This window comes from Hyla sarda, chromosome 5 (genome assembly GCF_029499605.1).
Source record: "Hyla sarda isolate aHylSar1 chromosome 5, aHylSar1.hap1, whole genome shotgun sequence".
In the NCBI taxonomy this organism is placed as follows: Eukaryota; Metazoa; Chordata; class Amphibia; order Anura; family Hylidae; genus Hyla; species Hyla sarda.
The window spans coordinates 117,971,191-117,988,770 of NC_079193.1; the positions used below are offsets into that span (position 1 = coordinate 117,971,191).

Genomic DNA, 17,580 nt, shown 5'->3' on the forward strand with positions numbered 1-17,580 from the left:
TATCTTAAATTCTCACTGTAAGATGTATATACCTTATATACATTAAAAAGCTATAGAGAAAAGTCGCAAAAATAGAGACAGAAAGACTCATTGCTAAAGAGAGTAAAACTAACCCTAAAATGTTCTTTAACTATATAAATAGCAAAAAAAGGTCGAAAATGAAAATGTAGGCCCTTTAAAAAATGATGAGAAAGAAATTAGAAACGGGATCAGGAAAAAGCAAATATATTGAACAAATTCAATTCAATTCAAATTCAATTCAATCTTCTCCACTGTATTCACCGAGGAAAATGAAATGCCAGGTGAAATACAGATAAGGTAAACTCCGCAGTACAGGTCACCTGTCTAACCCAGGAAGAAGTACGGTGCCGCCTACAAAAAAATCAAAACAGACAAGTCACCTGGTCCAGATGGCATTCACCCCCGTGTTCTAAAGGAAGTAATGAAATAGACAGACCCCTATTTTTAATATTCAGGGACTCTATAGTGACAGGGACTGTTCCTCAGGACTGGCGCAAGGCAAATGTGGTGCCAATATTTAAAAAGGGGTCAAAAGGTGACCCCGGGAATTATAGACCGGTTAGTTTAACCTTGGTTGTATGTAAATTGTTTTAGGGTTTTCTAAGAGATGCTATTTTGGAATATCTTGATAAAAATAAATGTATGACTCCGTATCAGCATGGATTTATGAGGGATCGGTCGTGTCAAACTAACCTGATCAGCTTTTATGAGGAGGTGAGCTCCAGACTGGACCAGGGGCAATCGCTGGATGTCGTATATCTGGATTTTTCCAAAGCATTTGATATGGTTCCACATAAAAGGTTGGTGCATAAAATGAGAGGTGTTACGCCGAGCGCTCCGATCCCTGCTCCTCCCCGGAGCGCTCGCGGCGTTCCTCTCTCTGCAGCGCCCCGGTCAGACCCGCTGACCGGGAGCGCTGCACTGACATTGCCGGCGGGGATGCGATTCGCATAGCGGGACGCGCCCACTCGCGAATCGCATCCCAAGACCTTGCCGCCTGCCCCGACCTTCTGCTACGTCTGACCTTGTCTCTGCCTAGTCCTTCTGTCCCACGCCTTCTCAGCAGTCAGCGAGGTTGAGCCGTTGCCAGTGGATACGACCTGGTTGCTACCGCCGCAGCAAGACCATCCCGCTTTGCGGCGGGCTCTGGTGAATTCCAGTAGCATCTTAGAACCGGTCCACCGGCACGGTCCACGCCAATCCCTCGCTGACACAGAGGATCCACAACCAGCTAGCCGAATCGTGACAGTAGATCCGGCCATGGATCCCGCTGAGGTGCCGCTGCCAAGTCTCGCTGACCTATCCACGGTGGTCGCTCAGCAATCGCAGCAAATCGCCCAACAAGGACAGCAGCTGTCGCAGTTGACCACCACGTTACAGCAACTTCTGCCACTGCTACAGCAGCAACCATCTCCTCCGCCAGCTCCTGCACCTCCTCCGCAGAGAGTGGCCGCTCCTAGCCTCCGCTTGTCCCTGCCGGACAAATTTGATGGGGACTCTAGACTCTGCCGTGGCTTCTTGTCTCAATGTTCCCTGCATATGGAGATGTTGTCGGACCAATTTCCTTCAGAACGGTCTAAGGTGGCGTTCGTAGTGAGTCTTCTATCTGGAAAGGCTTTGTCTTGGGCCACACTGCTCTGGGACCGCAATGATCCTGCCACAGCCACAGTCCAGTCCTTCGCTGAAGTCCGTAGTGTCTTCTAGGAACCAGCCCGAGCTTCTTCTGCCGAGACTGCCTTGCTGAACCTGGTCCAGGGTAATTTTTCAGTAGGCGAGTACGCCATCCAATTTCGTACTCTCGCTTCCGAATTATCTTGGAATAACGAGGCTCTCTGCGTGACCTTTAAAAAAAGGCCTATCCAGTAACATCATGGATGTGCTGGCCGCACGAGAGATTCCTGCCAACCTGCAAGAACTTATCCATTTGGCCACCCGCATTGACATGCGTTTTTCTGAGAGACACCAGGAGCTCCGCCAGGAAAAAGACCTAGATCTCTGGGCACCTCTCCCACAGTATCCTTTGCAATCTACGCCTGTGCCTCCCGCCGAGGAGGCCATGCAAGTGGATTGATCTCGCCTGACCCAGGAAGAGAGGACTCGCCGTAGGGAAGAAAATCTTTGTCTGTACTGTGCCAGTACCGAACATTTCTTGGTGGATTGCCCTATTCGTCTTCCACGTCTAGGACACGCACGCTCGCACCCAGCTCTTGTGGGTGTGGCGTCTCTTGGTACGAAGTCTGCTTCTCCACGTCTCACGGTGCATTTCTCCTTCTGCCAACTCCCCCCTCTCAGCCGTGGCCTGCTTGGACTCTGGTGCCTCTGGAAATTTTATTCTGGACTCTTTGGTGAATAAGTTCTGCATCCCGGTGACCCGTCTCGTCAAGCCGCTCTACATTTCCTCGGTCAACGGAGTTAAATTGGATTGCACAGTGCGTTACCGCACAAAACCCCTCTTAACCCCTTAAGGACCGAGCCCTTTTTCACCTTAAGGACCAGAGCATTTTTTGCAATTCTGACCACTGTCACTTTAAACATTAATAACTCTGGAATGCTTTTAGTTATCATTCTGATTCCGAGATTGTTTTTTCGTGACATATTCTACTTTAACTTAGTGGTAAAATTTTGTGGTATCTTGCATCCTTTCTTGGTGAAAAATCCCCAAATTTGATGAAAAAAAAAGAAAATTTTGCATTTTTCTAATTTTGAAGCTCTCTGCTTGTAAGGAAAATGGATATTCAAAATACATTTTTTATGGGTTCACATATACAATATGTCTACTTTATGTTTGCATCATAAAATTTATGTGTTTTTACTTTTGGAAGACACCAGAGGGCTTCAAAGTTCAGCAGCAATTTTACAATTTTTCACAAAATTTTCAAACTCGCTATTTTTCATGGACCAGTTCAGGTTTGAAGTGGATTTGAAGGGTCTTCATATTAGAAATACCCCATAAAAGACCCCATTATAAAAACTACACCCCCAAAGTATTCAAAATAATATTCAGTAAGTGTATTAACCCTTTAGGTGTTTCACAGGAATAGCAGCAAAGTGAAGGAGAAAATTCAAAATCTTTATTTTTTACATTCGCATGTTCTTGTAGACCCAATTTTTGAATTTTTGCAAGGGATAAAAAGGAGAACATTTTTACTTATATTTGAAACCCAATTTCTCTCGAGTAAGCACATACCTCATATGTCTATGTTAATTGTTCAGTGGGCGCAGTAGAGGGCTCAGAAGGGAAGGAGCGACAAATGGTTTTTGGGGGGCATGTCACCTTTAGGAAGCCCCTATGGTGCCAGGACAGCAAAAAAAAAAAAACATGGCATACCATTTTGGAAACTAGACCCCTCATGGAACGTAACAAGGGGTAAAGTGAACCTTAATACCCTACAGGTGTTTCACGACTTTTGCATATGTAAAAAAAAATTTTTTTTTCTTACCTAATATGCTTGGTTTCCCAAAATTTTTACATTTTTAAAAAGGGTAATAGCAGAAAATACCCCCAAAATTTGAAGCCCAATTTCTCCCGATTCAGAAAACACCACATATGGGGATGAAAAGTGCTCTGCTGGCGCACTACAGGTCTCAGAAGAAAAGGAGTCACATTTGGCTTTTTGAAAGCAAATTTTGCTCTGGGGGCATGCCGCATTTAGGAAGCCCCTATGGTGCCAGAACAGCAAAAAAAAAACACATGGCATACCATTTTGGAAACTAGACCCCTCGGGGAACGTAACAAGGGGTAATGTGAACCTTAATACCCTACAGGTGTTTCACGACTTTTGCATATGTGAAAAAAAAAAATTTTTTTTTACATAAAATGCTTGGTTTCCCAAAATTTTTACATTTTTAAAAAGGGTAATAGCAGAAAACACCCCCCAAAATTTGAAGCCCAATTTCTCCCGATTCAGAAAACACCCCATATGGGGGTGAAACGTGCACTGCTGGCGCACTACAGGTCTCAGAAGAGAAGGAGTCACATTTGGCTTTTTGAAAGCAAATTTTGCTCTGGGGGCATGCCGCATTTCGGAAGCCCCTATGGTGCCAGGACAGCAAAATAAAAAACCACATGGCATACCATTTTGGAAACTAGACCCCTCGGGGAACGTAACAAGGGGTTAAGTGAACCTTTATACCCCACAGGTGTTTCATGACTTTTGTATATGTAAAAAAATATATATTTTTTTTTACCTAAAATGCTTGTTTTCCCAAAAATTTTACATTTTTAAAAAGGGTAATAGCAGAAAATCCCCCCCAAAATTTGAAGCCCAATTTCTCCCGAGTACGGAGATACCCCATATGTGACCCTAAACTGTTGCCTTGAAATACGACAGGGCTCCAAAGTGAGAGCGCCATGTGCATTTGAGGCCTAAATTAGGGACTTGCATAGGGGTGGACATAGGGGTATTCTACGCCAGTGATTCCCTAACAGGGTGCCTCCAGCTGTTGTAAAACTCCCAGCATGCCTAGACAGTCAGTGGCTATCTGGCAATACTGGGAGTAGTTGTTTTGCAACAGCTGGAGGCTCCGTTCTGGAAACAGTGGCGTACCAGACGTTTTTCATTTTTATTGGGGAGGGGGGCTGTGTAGGGGTATGTGTATATGTAGTGTTTTTTACTTTTTATTTTGTGTTAGTGTAGTGTTTTTAGGGTACAGTCGCACGGGCGGGGGTTCACAGTAGTTTCACGCTGGCAGCTTGAGCTGCAGCAGAAAATTTGCCGCAGCTCAAATTTGCAGCCAGATACTTATTGTAATCCTCCGCCCATGTGAGTGTACCCATACGTTCACATTGGGGGGGGGGGGGGAAACATCCAGCTGTTGCAAAACTACAACTCCCAGCATGTACGGTCTATCAGTGGATGCTGGGAGTTGTAGTTTTGCAACCGCTGGAGGCTCCGTTTTGGAAACAGTGGCGTACCAGACGTTTTTCATTTTTATTGGGGAGGGGGGCTGTGTAGGGGTATGTGTATATGTAGTGTTTTTTACTTTTTATTTTATTTTGTGTTAGTGTAGTGTAGTGTAGTGTTTTTAGGGTACAGTCGCACGCGTGGAGGGTTCACAGTAGTTTCTCGCTGGCAGTTTGAGCAGCGGCAGAAAATTTGCCGCAACTCAAACTTGCAGCCGGATACTTACTGTAATCCTCCGCCCATGTGAGTGTACCCTGTACGTTCACATGGGGGGGGAAATACCTCCAGCTGTTGCAAAACTACAACTCCCAGCATGTACGGTCTATCAGTGCATGCTGGGAGTTGTAGTTTTGCAACAGCTGGAGACACACAGGTTGTGAAACACCAAGTTTGGTAACAAACTCAGTGTTTTGCAACCAGTGTGCCTTCAGCTGTTGCAAAAGCTACAACCCCCAGCATGTACAGACAGCGGAAGGGCATGCTGGGTCTTGTAGTTATGCAACAGCCGGAGGCATACTACATTGGCTGGGGATTGTAGTTATGCAACAGCTGGAGACACACTGGTTTGCTACTAAACTCAGTGTGCCTTCAGCTGTTGCAAAACTACAACTCTCAGCAGTCACCGACAGCCAACGGGCATGCTGGGAGTTGTAGTTATGCAACCACCAGATGCACCACTACAACTCCCAGCATGCACTTTAGCCGATTGTGCAAGCTGGGAGTTGTAGTTATACAACAGCTGAAGGTACACTTTTCCATAGAAAGAATGTGCCTCCAGCTGTTGCAAAACTACAGCTCCCAGCATGCCCTTTTTGCATGCTGGGAGCTGTTGCTAAGCAACAGCAGGAGGCTGTCACTCACCTCCTGCTGCTGCTCCACGATTCCGCCGCACAGGTCAGTCCCTCGCCGCCACCGTCGCTCCTGGGGCCCCGATCCCAACAGGGACGCCGGGGATCGGGGTCCCCAGCACCGGGGGTCGTCTTCCCGCACCCGCTCACGTCCTCCGGAAGAGGGGCGGAGCGGGTTGCGGGAGTGACACCCGCAGCAGGCGCCCTGATTGGTCGGCCGACGAATCAGGGCGATCGTGAGGTGGCACCAGTGCCACCTCACCCCTGCGGGCTCTGGCTGTTCGGGGCCGTCTCTGACCAGCCAGTAATTCCGGGTCATCGGGTCACTGGAGACCCGATTGACCCGGAATCCGCCGCAGATCGCTGGACTGAATTGTCCAGCGATCTGCGGCAATCGCCGACATGGGGGGACATAATGAACCCCCTGGGCGATATGCCGGGATGCCTGCTGAACGATTTCAGCAGGCATCCGGCCCCGGCTCCCCTCCGGCTAGCGGCGGGGGCCGGAAATGCTCAGGGCGTATCCATACGCCCTCGGTCCTTAAGGACTTGGAAACGGGGGCGTATGGATACGCCCTATGTCCTTAAGGGGTTAATGTGCATTGGACCCCATCACGAAAAGATTGAATTGTTCGTCCTTCCCAACTGCACCTCTGAAGTCCTCCTCGGTCTGCCATGGCTCCAGCATTTTCCCACCCTTGACTGGACCACCGGGGAGATCAAGAATTGGGGCCCTGCTTGCCACAAGAAATGCCTCACCTCTGCTCCCAGTCCCGTCTGTCGGGCCTCAGTGTCTCCTCCTGTGCCTGGTCTCCCCAAAGCCTATCGGGACTGTGCCATGCCTCCTCATAGCCCCCGTCCTGGTGACTCCCTGCCCCGTGCCAAGCTTCACCCTCTGCCCTCCCTCCCCATTCCCACTCCTGCTGTACTGCCTGCCTTTGAGGAAACCCTACAATCGCTCCCAGTGTCCTCGTTCCAGGTGAAGCAATTGCCGGACAAAAAAAGGGGGAGACCTAAGGGGGGGGTACTGTTACGCCGAGCGCTCCGGGTCCCTGCTCCTCCCCGGAGCGCTCGCGGCGTTCCTCTCTCTGCAGCGCCCCGGTCAGACCCGCTGACCGGGAGCGCTGCACTGACATTGCCGGCGGGGATGCGATTCGCATAGCGGGACGCGCCCGCTCGCGAATCGCATCCTAAGTCACTTACCTGTCCCGGCCCCCGGCTGTCATGTCCTGGCACGCGCGGCTCCGCTCCGTAGGGCGCGCGCGCGCCAGCTCTCTAAGATTTAACTGGCCAGTGCACCAATGATTGGTGCCTGGCCCAATTAGCCTAATTAGCTTCCACCTGCTCCCTGGCTATATTACCTCACTTCCCCTGCACTCCCTTGCCGGATCTTGTTGCCTTGTGCCAGTGAAAGCGTTTAGTGTTGTCCAAAGCCTGTGTTTCCAGATCTTCTGCTATCCATATTGACTACGAACCTTGCCGCCTGCCCCGACCTTCTGCTACGTCTGACCTTGTCTCTGCCTAGTCCTTCTGTCCCACGCCTTCTCAGCAGTCAGCGAGGTTGAGCCGTTGCCAGTGGATACGACCTGGTTGCTACCGCCGCAGCAAGACCATCCCGCTTTGCGGCGGGCTCTGGTGAATACCAGTAGCATCTTAGAACCAGTCCACCGGCACGGTCCACGCCAATCCCTCGCTGACACAGAGGATCCACAACCAGCTAGCCGAATCGTGACAAGAGGGATTGGGCTGGGGGAGAATGTGTGTAAGTGGGTAAGTAACTGGCTCAGTGATAGGAAACAAAGGGTGTTTATTAATGGTACTTATTCTGATTGGGTGACTGTTACTAGTGGGGTACCACAGGGGTCAGTATTGGGTCCTATTAATATATTTATTAATGACCTTGTAGAGGGGTTGAATAGTAAAGTAGAAATCTTTGCAGATGATACTAAACTCTGTAAAGGGGTAAACACAATAGAGGACAGTGCACTGTTACAAATGGATCTGGATAGGTTGGAGGTTTGGGCTGGGAAGTGGCAGATGAGGTTCAACACTGATAAATGTAAGGTAATGCACATGGGGAAGAAAAATCCAGGCTGGGATTATGTATTAAATGGGAGCACACTTGGGACGACTGACGTGGAAAAGGACTTAGGAGTCTTAGTTAACAGTAAATTTAGCTGTAGTGACCAGTGTCGGGCAGCTGCTGCAAAGGCAAATAAAATCCTCGGGTGCATCAATAGGGGCATAGATGCCCACAACAAGGAAATAATTCTACCACTGTACAAATCAGTCAGATCACACATAGAATACTGTGTACAGTACTGGGCACCAGTGTACAAGAAAGATATAGTGGAGCTGGAGAGGGTTCAAAGACGGGCAACCAGCGTAATACGGGGAATGGGAGGACTACAGTACCCAGAAAGATTATCAGAATTAGGGTTATTTAGTTTAGAAAAAAGAAGGCTTAGGGGAGACCTAATAACTATGTATAAATATCTCAGGGGACAACCTGATATACCAACCAAGCAGCAACAGCCTGATGTTACAAGGGTGGGCGAGGACCATTGTTAACTGGCCCTCCCCAGTTTAAATAATGCCAGCCTGTTACCGCCTAGGCCCAGGAGCGCCATTTTTGAAGCTCCGGGCCTGTTGGTACCGGCTCTTCCCGGCACCCCTGTGGCGGTGGGTACTGGGGTAATAATTGCAGGTTAGCGCTAGCTGTTTTGGGGGCTAACGCTAGGCCCCGGCTTAGTAATTGGTTCTGTCTACAAGACGCCTTCCACTACTAAGCCTGAAAATTAAATTATAAAAAGCACAACACATTGAAAAAAAAAATGTATTAAAAAAAATAAACACTCCCCCACAGCCCTCGTTAACCCTTTTATTTACATTTTAAAAAAAACGCTGTTCATTGTCGCAATCCACCAAATCTGACATAGCCCTCCGCATTCACGTATCTAAATTTTCGAAGAAAAACAACAACAAAAAGTTTTGTACATTTTTTTGTTTCCACACACCAGCTAAAACGCAAGTAAAAAACGCAAAAAAAAACTGACAAAACACAGGAAAAAATTGTGACCGTTTTTCTGGCGTTTTTTGCTGATGGACAAAAAAACCTCAATGGAATCCTGGCCTCAAAGCAATAGAACAAAATCCCTACGTCCACTTTTCCTGTGAAGTAGAGAAGGAGTGTACGATAGAGCGAGGGGACGTTTCTATATTTGCACAAGATTTATCAAAAGAGTGCACAGCCTTAGTAAATTCTGAGCAAGAGTGTACAATAGACAAGCAGTGTAAAGGGGTAGAACTGTGTCTACAATAGACACATAATGATAAATTCCCCCCATTGAGTTTTATATATATAGATATAAAAAGAGAAGACCTGACTCGCTGACTCATCAATGCCTAGCCTAAACCCTTGGACCTAGAAACCTGAATTTTTGCACAGGTGTTGTTTTTAAGACGTAGACAAGGATTAAGAAAGGATTTTTCGAAATTCCACCCTTATAGGGGTACTCCACCCCTAGACATCTTATCCCCTATCCAAAGGATAGGGGATAAGATGTCAGATCGCCGTGGTCCCGCTGCTGGGGAGCCCCGGGATCGCCGCTGTGGCACTGCGCTATCATTGCTGCACAGAGAGAGTTAGCTCTGCACGTAAGGACAGGCAATACAGGGGTTGGAGCATCGTTACGTCACAGCTCCGCCCCCTCATGACGTCACGGCCCGCCCCCTCAATACAAGTCTATGGTAGGGGGCTTGATGACCGCCATAGACTTGAATTAAGGGGACGGGCCGTGATGTCACGAGGGGCGGAGCCATGATGTAACGATGCTCCGGCCCCTGTATCTCCCCTCATTACGCAGAGCGAACTCGCTCTGTGCAGCAATGATAGCGCAGTGCCGCAGCGGCGATCCCGGGGCCCCCCTGCAGCGGGACCGCAGCGATCTGACATCTTATCCCCTATCCTGGATAGGGGAGAAGATGTCTAGGGGCGGAGTACACCTTTAAGGGGATGAAAAAGTTTTTTTTTTTTGTTTTTTTTTAAAGTCCCATACAAGTCTATGGGAAATATATGTTAGTGCATAACTTCCAAACGGCTGGAGATATTTCGATAATACTTGGTCACACGTTATATGTCCACTTAAAATATAGGATAGTTAATTTAACCCTTAACTACCCCATTTGTGAGGGTCGGGGTTTTTGTTTAACCCCTAAAGGACCGGGGTTTTTTCCATTTTTGCATTTTCGTTTTTTGCTCCTTGACTTTAAAAAATCATAACTCTTTCAATTTTGCACCTAAAAATCCATATGATGGCTTATTTTTTGCGCCACCAATTCTACTTTGTAATGACGTCAAAAATCTACGGTGAAACAGAAAAAATCATTGTGAGACAAAATTAAAAAAAAAAACGCAGTTTTGTAACTTTTGGGGGATTCCGTTTCTATGCAGTACATTTTTCGGTAAAAATGACACCTGATATTTATTCTGTAGGTCCATACGGTTAAAATGATACCCTACTTATATAGGTTTGTTTTGTCGTACTTCTGGAAAAAATCATAACTTCGTGCAGGAAAATTAATACGTTTAAAATGGTCATTTCTGACCCCTATAACTTTTTTATTTTTCTGTGTATGGGGCGGTATGAGGGCAAATTTTTTAGCGCCGTGATCTGAAGTTTTTAACGGTACCATTTTTGCATTGATAGGACTTATTCATTTTTTCATTATATAAAAAGTGACCAAAAATGCACTATTTTGGACTTTGGAATTTTTTTGCGCGCACGCCATTGACCGTGCGGTTTAATTAACGATATATTTTTATAATTCGGACATGTCCGCACGTGGCGATACCCTATATGTTTATTTTTATTTACACTGTTTTTTTTTATGGGAAAAGGGGGGTGATTCAAACTTTTAATAGGGAAGGGGTTAAATTATCTTTATTCACTTTTTTTTTCACTTTTTTTTTTGCAGTGTTATAGCTCCCATAGGGACCTATAACACTGCACACATGATCTTTCACATTGATCACTGGTTTCTCATAGGAAACCAGTGATCAATGATTCTGCCGCTTGACTGCTCATGCCTGGATCTCAGGCACTGAGCAGTCATTCAGCGATCGGACAGCGAGGAGGCAGGTAGGGACCCTCCTGCTGTCCTGTAAGCTGTTCGGGATGCCGCAATTTCGCCGCGGCTAACCCGAACAGCCCACTGAGCTAACCGGCATGGTTTCAGTTTCACTTTAGACGAGGCGCTCAACTTTGAATGCCGCGTCTAAAGGGTTAATAGCGCACGGCACAGCGATCAATGCTGCCCGCTATTAGCCACGGGTCCCGGCCGTTGTTAGAGGCCAGGCCCGACCTGCTATGACGCGGGGCCACGCCGTGGCCCCGCATTATAGATCGGGAGCGGACACATGACGTTCCAGTACGTCATGTGTCCTTAAGGGGTTAAAGTCCCATGCAAATCAATGGGAAAAGTATGTCCCCACATAACTTCTGTATGGCTGGAGATATTTCAATACCTTCTACACATATTACAGGTCGGGATATGAGGACGGGATGGGAGGTTGGGATATGAGGTCGAAATAGGAGGTCAAGATAGGAGGACGGGATGATCGGGATAGGAGGTCGAGATAGGAGGTCGAGATAAGAGAACAGGATAGGAGGTCGGGATTGGAGGTCGAGATAGGAGGTTGATATAGCAGGACGGGATAGGAGGTCGAGATAGGAGGTTGAGATAGGAGGACGGGATGGTCGGGAAAGAAGGTCGAGATAGGAGGACGGGATAGGAGGACGGGATAGGAGGTCGGGATAGGAGGTCGGGATAGGAGGTCGGGATAGGAGGTCGGGATAGGAGGACGGGATAGGAGGACGGGATATGAGGACGGGATAGGAGGTCGGGATAGGAGGTCGGGATAGGAGGACGGGATAAGAGGTAAAGATAGGAGGTCGAGATAGGAGGTCGGGATAGGAGGTCGGGATAGGAGGTCGGGATAGGAGGTCGGGATAGGAGGTCGGGATAGGAGGTCGGGATAGGAGGTCGGGATAGGAGGTCGAGATAGGAGGTCGAGATAGGAGGTCGAGATAGGAGGTCGAGATAGGAGGACTGTTGGCAGTATATAAGCAGCGCGAGAAGGTGGGTTCCCCTGCGTACAGACTCGGTAAAAGTCCTCAAAGGATGTCGATCTTCAATTCCATGAAACAGCAGATGTAATGTTTCGGGTTGTTTGGATGCCCGTAGACTTTACCCAGAGCGGCCTCATTACTATAGAATCGTAAAAAGTAAATCTGTTACCCCCAAGTTTAACGTGAGCGAATCCGCGGGCAATAGCTAGTAATTTTATAATTGTAAAACAGAGTTTTATATATTTTTTTTAGCAAATTAAAAGAGTTGTTCACTGGAAAATATTATTTAACCAATTTGTCCATACCTTGCTCCCACACAGTCTCCGGGATTGGAGTCTGCTCTCAGCCTGGGAACATTATGCAGCCTGGGCACATTGGTTAAATAAGAAAATTAAGGGGACAATCCCTTTAAATTAAAAGGTAAAACAAAAATTTTGCATGGACAAAAAGATTACTGCTGTACTGAACGTTCTCAAGAGCACAGTGGCCACCATAATTCTTAAGTGAAACAATCAGGACTCTTCCCAGAACTATACCAGGTGAGGACTTCCAAGGAGCAGTGGGTTTCAGCAGCGCTGACCAGGGATGGACACGCCAGGTGAGTAGAAAGGGTTTATGGAGCGGAGGGAGGGGTTAGAATAGTTAATAAGGCTAGGCTTCATAGAAAAAGAAAACATACACCATTGAATTGCATGTTGATTAATGCCAGAAGTCTGTCCAATAAAACTGACTTCGTTGGATGATGGCTGTGACTGGGCGGTCAACATATAGGGTTATAGTCTATTCAGGAAGGAGCAGACAAAATGGAAAGGGGGAGGAGTTTGTGTTTATGTAAAGTACAGTCTGAACACTGCACTGCGGGACGATATATGGGAGGGAAACGATAATGTGGCGTCATTATGGGTAGAAATATTTGGATAGGGGTTTGCTATAAGCCACCAAACATAATGGAAGAGGCAGAAGATCAATTACTGAGGCAAATAAACAAGGTAGCAAATCAGAATGAGGTGATAATAATGGGGGATTTTAACTATCCAGATATAAATTGTGAGACTGAGGCCTGTGAATCTCATAAAGGAAACAGGTTTCTGACTATAGCTTAAGACAATTATCTGTCCCAAATGGTGCAGGGCCCAACCAGAGGGGGCGCCCTACTAGACTTAATATTAACCAACAGACCTGACAGAGTAACTAATGTGCAAGTTGAATGATACTTAGGAAATAGTGATCATAATATAATACATTATAACTTGATCTTCAAAAAGGGAATCTTGCGAAGGGCCACAAAAACAATGAACTTTAGGAAGGCAAAGTTTGACCAACTCAGAGAAGCCCTTAACAATATAAAATGGGATAATGTCCTCAAAAAGAACAATACTGACACAAAATGGGAGACTTTTAAAAATATCTTAAACTATCACTGTAAGATGTATATACCTTATGGGAATAAAAGGGTCAGAAATAAAAGAAAACAAAAATATATGAATAAAAACGTTAAGGGGGCAATAAATGACAAAAATAAAGCATTTAAACTACTAAAACAGGATGGCAGTGAAGAAGCATTAAAAAGCTATAGAGAAAATATAAAATATGTAAAAAACAGATGAAAGACGCAAAAATAGAGACAGAAAGACTCATTGCCCAAGAGAGTAAAATGTTCTTTAACTATATATAGCAAAAAGGTTTAAAATAAAAGTGTAGGACCTTTAAAAAATTACGAGGAAGAAATTATAAAACGGGGATCAAGAAAAAGCAAATTTATTAAACAAATCCTTCTCCACTGTATTCACCGAGGAAAATGAAATGCCAGGTGAAATACAGTGTGATAAGGTAAACTCCCCAGTACAGGTCACCTGTCTAACCAAGGAAGAAGTACAGTGCCACCTACAAAAAATCAAAATAGACAAATCGCCAGGTCCAAATGGCATTCACTCCCGTGTTCTTAAGGAATTAAGTAATGTAATAGACAGACCCCTATTTTTAATATTCAGGGACTCTAAAGTGACAGGGACTGTTCCCCAGGACTGGCGCATGGCAAATGTGGTGCCAATATTTAAAAAGGGGACAAAAGGTGACCCTGGGAATTATAGACCTGTTAGTTTAACCTCTGTTTTATGTAAAAACTCAACGTGTGTATGTATGTTCCAGTATCATGTCCAAACGGCTAAAGATATTAATATGAAATTTGGCACACGTTACTTATATGTCGACAACATAGTTAGTATGGTTGAAAAAAGACATAAGTCCAACTAGGGAATTGAAGTGAAGGGTGTAAGGGGATAAGGGGCAGGGATTTAGTTTTATAATTCTGCATAAGCATTGATGTTATTTTGTTCCAGGAATGTATCTAACCCTGTTTTAAAGCTGTTAATTGTTCCTGCTGTGACCAGTTCCTGAGGTACCATAAATTCACAGTCCTTATGGTAAAGAAGGCGTGTCGCCCCTTTAGACTAAACCTTTTCTTCTCCAGATGGAGGGAGTGCCCTCTCGTCCTTTGGGGGGGTTTAACTTGGAACAGTTTTTCTCCATATTTTTTGTATGGGCCATTTATATACTTATATACGTTTATCATATCCCCCCTTAAACGTCTCTTCTCAAGACTAAACAATTGTAACTCCTTTAATCGCTCCTCATAGCTAAGATGTTCCATGCCCCATATTAGTTTAGTAGTGCGTCTCTGCACCCTTTCCAGCTCCGCAGTGTCCCTTTTATGTACAGGCGAGCAAAACTGAACAGCATATTCCAGGTGAGGCCGTACCAGTGCTTTATAAAGGGGAGTATTATGTCCCTGTCCCTTGAGTCCATGCCTCTCTTTATACATGACAATAGCCTGCAGGCTTTGGAAGCAGCAGCCTGACATTGCATGCTATTCTGAAGTCTGTGATCCACAAGTACACCCAGATCCTTCTCTACCAGTGACTCTGCCAGTTTAATCCCCCCTAAGACATACAACGCATGCATGTTATTAGTACCCAGATGCATAACTTTACATTTATCCACATTGAACCTCATTTGCCAAGTGGATGCCCAGACACTTAGTCTATCCAAGTCATCTTGTAACTTATGCACATCCTCTACAGACTGTACTGTGCTACAAAGCTTGGTGTCATCTGCAAAGATAGAAACAGAGCTGTTAATACCATCCTCTATATCATTGATAAATAAATTAAATAACAGCGGGCCCAGTACAGAACCTTGGGGTACACCACTAACAACCGGGGACCAACCAGAGTACGAATCATTGACCACCACTCTCTGGGTGCGATCCATGAGCCAGCATTCAATCCAGTTACAAACTAAAGTTTCCAAGCCCAAAGACCCTAACTTACCTGTCAGATGTCTATGAGGGACAGTATCAAATGCTTTAACAAAATCCAGAAACACTATATCAACAGCCATTCCTCTGTCAAGGCTTCTACTCACCTCTTCATAAAAGCAAATTTGATTAGTTTAACAACTTCTATCCTTAGTAAACCCATGCTGGCTATCACTTATAATACTATTATCCCCTATGTATTCCTGTATGTAATCCCGGACACAACACCAGACACCAGTGAATCTCTAAATATCATGAACAGGGGTACAGATATTACTGAACTTACCTCTCTAAGAACTCTTGGGTGTAGTCCATCCGGTCCTGGAGATTTGCTTACATTTACTTTACTTAACTTACCTTGTGCCATCTCTACATTAAGCCAGTTCAGTACATTACATGATGTGTTACCAGCACTGACCTGTCCAATGTCAGCTCCTTCTTCCATAGTGTATACAGAACTAAAGAACCCATACAGTAGCTCCGCCTTCTCTTGATCGCCCGTGACAACTTCCCCATTATCATTATTAAGGGGTCCTACATGCTTTGTCCTTGATTTTTTTTGTATTTATATATCTAAAAAAATATTTAGGATTAGTTTTGCTTTCTTTGGCCACCTGTCTCTCATTTTGAATTTTTGCTGTTTTTATTAAATTTTTACAGATTTTATTAAGCTCCTTGTACTGTTTAAATGTTATAGCTGACCCATCAGATTTGAATTTTTTGAAGGCTATTTTTTTTGTTGTTTATTGCTTTTTTAACATCATTTGTCAGCCATGTAGGATTTAGTTTTAATCGTTTATATTTGTTCCCCTTTGATATATATTTAGCTGTATAGTTATTTATAGTTGATTTAAAAATTTCCCATTTACCTTCTGTATCAGTATTTGACATAACTTCCAAACGGCTGGAGATATTTCGATAATACTTGGTCACATGTTACTTATATGTCCACTTAAAATATAGGATAGTTAATTTAACCCTTAACTACCCCCATTTGGGAGTGTCCGGGTTTTTGTTTAAAGTCCCATGCAAATCAATGGGAAATGTATGTTCTCACATAACTTCCGTACGGCTAGAGATATTTCAACACCTGATACACATATTACGGGTCGGGATAGGAGGTCGGGATATGAGGACGGGATAGGAGAACCAGGATAGGAGGGTCGGCATAGGAGGTCAGCATAGGAGGTAAGCATAGGAGGTCGGGATAGGAGGTCGGGATAGGAGGTCGGGATAGGAGGTCGGGATAGGAGGTCGGGATAGGAGGACGGGATAGGAGGACGGGATAGGAGGACGGGATAGGAGGACGGGATAGGAGGACGGGATAGGAGGTTGGGATAGATGGACTGGATAGGAGGACTGGATAGGAGGTTGGGATAGATGGACTGGATAGGAGGACGGGATAGGAGGTTGGGATATGAGTTTGAGATAGGAGGTCGGGATAGGAGGTCGGGATAGGAGGTCGAGATAGGAGGTCGGGATAGGAGGTCGAGATAGGAGGACAGGATAGGAGGATAGGAGGACGGGATAGGAAGACGGGATAGAAGGTCGGGATAGGAGGACTGGATATGAGGTCGAGATATGATGACGGGATAGGAGGTCGGGATATGAGGTCGGGATATGGGGTTGGGATATGACAACAATATAGAAGGACGGGATATGAAGTTAAAAGCTTCCTACTTTGTTTATTTTCCCCCCCAACAAGGATTAGGAAAGAAAAACCGGGCAATGCTGGGTACTCAGCTAGTCTATATATATAAAACTCGTGTGTATGTGTGTGTATGTTCCAGCAACACGTCCAAATGGCTAAAGATATTAACATGAAACTTGGCACACATGTTACTTATATGTAAACAACAAACATAGGTGATTTAACCCTTACTCACCCCCATTTGCCAGGGTCGGGGTTTTTGTTTAAAGTCCCATACAAAAGTCTATGGGAAATATATGTTACTGCATAATTTCCAAACGGCTGGAAATATTTCGATAATACTTGGTCACATGTTACTTATATGTCCACTTAAAATATAGGATAGTTAATTTAACCCTTAACCTCTTAAGGACCAATGATGTACTGGTTCGTCCTGAGTCCTTTCCCTTTCTATAACGCGGGGCCCGTTGAAAGTTGAACGCTGCATCTAAAGTGAAAGTAAATCACTGGCGGCTAGCTCAGGGGGCTGTTCGGGATGTCCGTGGCAAAATCGCGGCATCCCGAACAGCTCTGGGACATGAGGAGGGTCTCCTACCTTGCCTCCTGGTGTCCAATCGCCAAATGACTGCTCAGTGCCTGAGATCCAGCCATGAGCAGTCAAGCGGCAGAATCATTGATCACTGGTTTCCTATGAGAAACCAGTGATCAT

At 45.5% G+C, this 17,580-nt stretch overlaps 1 protein-coding gene across 4 annotated transcripts in view; it reads right to left on the minus strand.

Moving 5' to 3' along the window:
* The window catches only part of STX17 (syntaxin 17), a 389,479-nt gene that overhangs the window by 220,509 nt on the left and 151,390 nt on the right, over nucleotides 1-17,580 (minus strand). The window lies entirely within an intron of this gene.